Source organism: Penaeus chinensis, chromosome 9 (assembly GCF_019202785.1).
Source record: "Penaeus chinensis breed Huanghai No. 1 chromosome 9, ASM1920278v2, whole genome shotgun sequence".
Lineage (NCBI taxonomy): Eukaryota > Metazoa > Arthropoda > Malacostraca > Decapoda > Penaeidae > Penaeus > Penaeus chinensis.
In genome coordinates, this window is record NC_061827.1 from 30,317,630 (window position 1) to 30,325,129 (window position 7,500).

Below are 7,500 nucleotides of genomic sequence, written 5' to 3' on the forward strand. Positions count from 1 at the left end.
CATATGACATCCTCTCCACACACATAAACTAACAACTCGGCCAAACCTCCCTAAGCAGATGGGTGATACAATTTCACTGCAGCAAATACAAACTCAAAAGTTTTCTTAGAGTAAACGGCAGAATATTTATTTGCTTTTACATATAATTCACTCTCTGAAAATAATATACCTATCTACAGAAAAATATCAAAATTTTCTTCAGTTCTGTCCATAGAGATTTGCATGGTATGTAAGAGCACCTTCCTGATATTTTGGATACTTGATGGGCTTATCACACTATGATGGATACCAATATGTATTTCTTCAGCATGGTCACTACATTACTTTAAAAAGGGCTTATAATCAACACAACAGTATAAAAAAAAAATCTTGATGTTGCTTGTCACAAGATTGATCACTGTAAAAACCTATATAAAAAACTGTTCAAAAATAATTTAACAGTCTAAAAATAATGAAAAATAAGGAAATACATAAATATGGAAGAGCAGGCATTGATAGTTACATAATATTGACTTATTACTAGTAGAGCCATCTGTGTAAAACAATTAAACTAAACTCACAGCGGGCATGGCATCCTAATGTATTGGGTTAATATAATTTAAATAATTGAAACAAGGAATAATAATTGCAAGATTGGAGTACCCTTGACAGATGGCTGTGTGAAACTAAAACATTACTTTAAGAAATACCCCTCTGTCTTTATATGTGAATAGTAATATGACAAGTGCTACTGAAAGGGCCACCCCCCCCCTCCCCCCTTTCAGTAGCACTTGTCATATTACTATTCAGCAGATATTTTTGTATTTTGTGGTAAACATGAGGCTGCTGCAGCTGTACCTGTGTTGTTCATGACTATTTCTTATGCTCCATAAGATGGTAGTGACCATTTCTCTACAAGGGGGCTTACCCCCTTTCTAGAGAATAAAAAAGAAGGTAAAAACGGTGAGATTTTAATTTTGGAGTTCGCATGATACCTTAAATTTGGGACTTAGTCTCTGGAGGGTGGGACGCTCTCGGTAACAAATACCGGTATAGGTAAAGTTCTGACTAGCCGTCTTTAAACCGGAAAAAAATATATGCATGTGATAGAGCAAATAAATCTAAGAAACTTATCTTCTATGAACTTCCGTCGCAAATCAGAAATAACGAAGTTATTGGACACGCAAGTGTCACAGAGCCCCAAATGAAAAACTATCTCAATATTTTAAAAATCGCCATCCGATATCCTTTCCTACTTTTTGTAAACAAAACAATGATACCGTTTTATTTTGGTTCATTTATTGTAATACTTTCATTTCGTAACTACAAAAATTCCCCATAAACTTACATGAAGGTGATTTTCTTTCTACATTAAAATGTCTGACAATACACGAGTAATACCATCATAAAATCGAGTATTTACAGTAATTATGACATTTCTTACTCTGCGCAAATCGATGTGTATGGTCCATATTACGGGCAAGAGGGAACTGAAGAATTGCGCGCGATTTTCAAAATCAACAATGTTACCGCATGAACAGCGCACGAAACCTTTTGAAACTTTTATTCAATACCACATCCGCGTGACATTTGTCACGAAAGCCAAAAGCATTACAGGAAATGCTATAAACCAATCACAAGGCAAGGAAAGCAAATATACCAAATCTTTGCTCAAAATGGATCTCAGGTGCGTAGGTTGTGACCCGCATTACTATAGAGTTATATCTGATTATTTTGAAGAAAAAAAATGATAACGCTGTAGAGTTCCTGAGAGCACACGGTGTTTTGCCAAGAGCGGTAAGTTGCCCGCATTGCGATTTACCTTGCAAATATCGTGAAGATCGACATATATGGTATTGTGGCAGATAGAAAAAATAGCAAAGACAAAACGGCGTAAAAGTTGCGTTTTATCGACCAGCGATTACAAAGGCACGTTTCTAAGCCAACTAGCGTAGATTGGAGGAGTTTTTGTTCTGAAGTAACCGAATATTGGTTACAAAATCAAAATTCAATAGGAGGTGCCGGTGTAATACTTGAGATAGACGAGACGCTGCTCGTGCGCCGTAAGTATAAGAGGGGCAGACAGTTGAGCCAGGTCCCGGGCGAAGCTAGAACTTCGCAAATCATAAAGAAGAAGAGCCAGGTGTGGGTCTTTGGGGGTATTGAGCGTGTGAGTAAAAGGAAATTAATTGTGCCATTGGTTGACACTGACCGCAGTGCAGACACGCTCATACCCCTTATTAAGAAATATATAAAACCAGACAGTGTGATATACGGTGATGGATGGGCTGCCTACCGTAACCTACAACACCATGGTTACATGGTGTTGAAAAAGAATTGATTAATTCATGTTTTTCACAAGCGGCAGAATTATACACGCCGCAAGGCGGGAAAGAAAGAATTCTTCCGTCACCTGCCCCCCCCCCCCCCCACACACAGTTCCTCTGGATGGTAGTTCTTCAGAGAGCGATTAAAATCGGGTAAGAGCTCACACTTACCTGATTGCTTGTATGCATATGGTAAAATAAAACCTAATACAAAGCAAATACCTTTTTTCGCGCACGTAAAGACATATTTCTTCTGAAATACCGATAATAAATTATTAATGTGTGAAACAGTAAGACAAGGACACCATGTATAACGACCAATTACTGACAACTTGGCGATTACAGACTGAGAAATTCTAGCCAATGAAAACTTCAGGCAATGACGTCACAGTTTTCTGACCAATCAAAAACAGTTTTTTCGGAAAGCCCTGCCCTCGCCCATGGAAAACCTTTAGTGTGTATCTGTCCGGTGGTCAAGGAAGTGTACGTGTGAAAAAAAAATATAGTAGCCGGCAGAAATGTTTACAAATTGCGAAATACACGTATAACTGGAAATATTGCTACGCCGAGGACGTGTTATTGTAAAACTTAATAACGGAGACGGGACGATATAAGGTTAGTAAAATTTAAGTAACGTTTAACGAGAACCGCCGAAATCTACATAGTTATTGCACGAAGTACATTTCAAGTAATAAGCCAATTAATGTAATAAAAATGCATACTTTTAATAGGATAATAATACATGCATTATTAATACAAATTATTTCCGATTTGGCTATTGCAACCGACCGCAGTGGGTGTCGTGGCCGCGCGCGACGAAATCAGGCTAAAGCTTTCATAATTCCGCGGGACGAGCAATAAGGCTTGGCTGCGCGGCCTGAAGCCTCGCCACGGCCTCCGAAGTATTTTCGGCTCAGGCAAAGGTCAATAAGTTCCATCTTACATTTTAAGACAAGTATAAGTATTGAACGGTTACCATATTTGACGACAATCATCACTAAAGTTTGCAAGGTGTGTTACAAAAATGTGTAAGTTTTTTGTTTGAGAATAAAATTCACGGAGACTGCGTGTGCCGTTGCGGCACGGTCTCCGTGCGCGACACGTAACTGTCAGTAGCGCTTTTTTTTGTTTCTTTGCTTTGTATTTATTATCGCAGTCAATCAAAATACCGTTGTTATTTGAGGAACTATTAATGAAGCTTGTGTATGAATTTGAAACGGTCATCTGGAAACTTTCGAAACGCATTTTCATATTGAAAAGTTGATTGTGCCCAAACATGGTTTGATTCATTTGTATTGTCCGTCAATCAGGCAAAAAATAATCCTGGATTTAACCGCCGAATTGTATACCGTAATTGCATAGGTGAAACATGGCCACTGTCCCCGTAGAGTTTCAACAAACCCGATTTTAAGTTAATTTAGTGTTTTTCTTGTTTTTCTGTGTGTAAATCATGCTAATTACCCCCCCTTAATACAGTGCGAAGCCGAATCTTACACATTTGATCAACTTTGCCGTCGGGGAATACAAGTTCCGCTACTCATCAACGAGTCAAATGCGACGGAAAGCAACAGCATAACAGCGTTAAACTACGAGGGGAGATTACACTCCAAAAAAAGTGGTTTCGAAAGTCGGAGGCTGGATGAAACTTAACATTTACCCAAATACCATTATAACAACGTAGTGTCATGGGTTTATCCGCAACACGAAAAGGAAACTGTTCTCATTTATTTCTTTGTCTCTGTACCATTATACCCAAAGAAAACACAATATTTTTTCTGCTATCTGCAATAACTATCAATAAACCAAATCAATTAACTTAACAAAGTCCTCTTACCTGCATGAATCTCTCATAGCCCAACGAAATGTATGTCATTCACTCTTCCTAAGTCAGCGTCGCGGCCTCCTTCCACTTTGACAAGACGAAAGTAAACAAAGTGGGGGTGAACAGATAGAGATCGCGAGTTAAAACTATATGTAATGTTTTCAATTTTATTTATACAGTAATACCTAAATTTAGCATGAAATATTCTATCTATTGTATGGTATTATTTGAAATCAACAAGTGGTCAATTAATTGTGATACCAAAGAATATAGTGTAACAATTCCTTGTGATAGTTCTGCGACCTCTACTTTGGAACTTTTTTTTCGCTCCAAGTAAAAATAATGGTGGCATCATTTTTATCATCATTATTATTATTCAAATTAAACGTGATAATTGCAAACCTTCTCCAGTTTTGTTGATGAAGCTAAACTCTTAACATCAGGGGATTATTTCTTTCATTATTTCTCTCCACTCTTGCAATCAACTCAAAAGATAAAGTCCTAATAATGAAAAGGATTTTATATTACCGTAAAATTATCATTATGCATCGAAGGTAGCCGCATATAGTTAGTTTTTTTTTTTTTTTGTTTTTTTTTTTTGTTTAGAATAGTGTCCCTCAAGAAACACATTCATTTGTCGGTTGGGATGGACACTTGTCGCTTGACTAACGAGATCGTCTCTAATCTCTCATATTTAGTATGTCAGCTTGTGGGTCAGGGAAACAACACAAGTAACAACTGCCTAGGCCCCCTCTGTTTAACCGATCTTGTTAGTAGTGCACCATTAGAGGCGCAACATTCAATGAAACGTTATTTAAGGACAATTTTGATAACTCTGGCGGTCCTTCGAACTTAGGAGCAAGGTCTATATACTTAAATAGACCTTGCTACAGGAGTGCGCTGTAAAAATCACCGCTGGCACACTTAGTCATAATCCTCTGCATGTGGTGACGTCGCGAGCTTGAGCACATGTACCTCAGGTCTAATATATTTGTATCTTTATTCGAACATATTAATTAACTGTGTCCGTTTTTGTTTTCTTTTTATTCATCAGTTACTGTATGTTAATATATGTACGTGAGGTTTAACCAAAACAGATTCGTATCTATTTTCTTTATACTCCGTTCTCAAATTACAAAAGGAGACGAGTCTTTTATAAGATGCCTCCTCATATAGCCAACGTTACCAATAAGCGGAGGGCGATAATTTGGTGCTCACCCCAAATCGAACACGGGAAGAATTAGAATTAAAAGGATTATAAAGAAAAAGAAACTGCGCCCACGTGACTAACAGACTCTCCAGGGGAAAATCCGAGCAAGTGGCCCCGGAACTCGCGGAAGCTTAAGTGGCATTCAACTTGTTATTTGTTGCTGTTATGTTTATGCACAGCCTTTATTGCTTAGAGTTCCGGGACATAAGTTCACCGCAAGTGTGTGTGTTCAGTACGTGCCTAACAGGTGCTTATTAAACAGATGTATCATACTATGAGCAAGAGGTAAAATTACCCAACGTAACGAATGTTGCAGGTAAAAGATTAGAAACACTTATGTAAATGATAATCTTAAAAAAAGGCTGGTTAAGCCATGTAGCACACAGCGCGAACAACAAACGGGCCACAGAACGCATATAAGGGCAAGCAACGGATATGACACCATTATGAGTGCCGTGATCTACACGCAACAGTTGCCGGCACAGGATATATATAACTCGGTTAAACGCTGCAATTAACTTATGTGAAGGTATGTCCGTGCCTGTGCATGAGCACTGTGGCGGATCAAGAGAAACATGTGTTGGGGAACAGAGGTCAATGGCGACGTGCCCAGATACCCTGGTCATCCACCCGTTCAATGCAGGTACTTTAGCCTCCCTAGAGGTGTCTACATAATTTCCAATAGCAAGACGTTAAGTACATTTTGAGCAACAAAAGGGAAAAAAACAGATCTATGGTCATAAAGATCTTTCGCGAGAAAAAAGGGAGGGTGTTTTATCTTAATTTTAAATATAATCAAATTCGTTTTAATGAAGTAGTTGACAATTTGTGACTGCATTCTCTTTCGCAGTTGTAAATATGACAGTATGTACACATTATACACAACATTCTACACATTCACACACACACACACACACACACACACACACACACACACACACACACACACACGCGCACAAACACAGACACACACACGCACACGTATACATATATATGTATATTATATATTATATGTTATATATTATATAATTATATACATACATACATATATATGTATATATACAAATATATGTATATATCTGTATATATCTAAATCTTTCTATACATCTATATATGCATGTATATGTATGAATATATATAAATATGTATATATATATATGTATATATTAATATATATATATATATATATATATATATGTGTGTGTGTGTGTGTGTGTGTGTGTGTGTGTGTGTGTGTGTGTGTGTGTATGTGTGTGTGTGTGTGTTTGTGTGTGTGTGTGTGTGTGTGTGTGTGTGTATTCATATATATAACATGTATGTGTATATATTATCCTCATAGGGGGTGGAGGTTAACGGAGGCGCATTGCCGCATCCACCCTTCCCTTCCAGCCAAGGGGGTCCCTCATGGCGATCCTCCAGGCACGCCCTCGGCCCATCTCTAGCTCCTCGCGACAAGTCTGGTCGAGCTGCCAAAGCCAAGACTTCCTAAGTCGTTCCACGGGCCTCCTCCACCCAGGAGACAACCTGGCAGAGTCATCCACAGAGAAGTGAGCTAGGTGGCCATATAGCCTGAGTTGGCGGTCTTGGATTATGCAGGTAACAGGTCCGATGCCGGTCTCACGGTGTAGCTGTCGGTTCCCCTATCCTGTCAACTGTTCCCCATGATAAGGTATAGGGACTTGTTACAAAAGGCATCAAGACGAGGCTCCAAGGCACTGGATAGCGTCCAGGATTTGCTTCTATATAGCAAAACTGGCAGTATCAAAACCTTGAAAACACACAGCTTGGTCATTCTGCATGGGTACTGATATCTCCAATTGCTCTTGTTGATCGAGTTCGTAGCTCCTGCTGCTAGACCAATCCATCTACCGACTTTCTGGCCTGACAGCCCAGGGACATGCAATACACTACAAAGGTATGTAAAGGTCTGTGAGACTCAAACGTCCTCACCGGAAGCATGTATCGACTGAACAGGTTCCCCTAATAGGTCCCCAAAATCCTGGATCTTGGTCTTAGTCCAACAGACCTCTACACCCTGGGGCTTTGCCTTATTCCTAAATGCATCAAAGCCGCCACCAGTGATTCCAGAGACTCGGATAGGATAGCAAAATCATCGGCAAAGTCCAGGTTGGTGACTTTGATATTACCCAGTGTGATTTTGG

General features: G+C 39.1%; 1 protein-coding gene across 1 annotated transcript in view; it reads right to left on the reverse strand.

Annotated features, from left to right (window-relative positions):
* The window catches only part of LOC125029044 (organic cation transporter protein-like), a 28,737-nt gene extending 24,450 nt beyond the window's left edge, over positions 1-4,287 (reverse strand). Inside the window, exon 1 of the mRNA XM_047618782.1 lies at positions 4,141-4,287. The gene's annotated coding sequence lies outside the window, so the exon portion shown is untranslated. The remainder of the gene's footprint in view (positions 1-4,140) is intronic.
* Between the last annotated feature and the right edge of the window lie 3,213 nt (positions 4,288-7,500).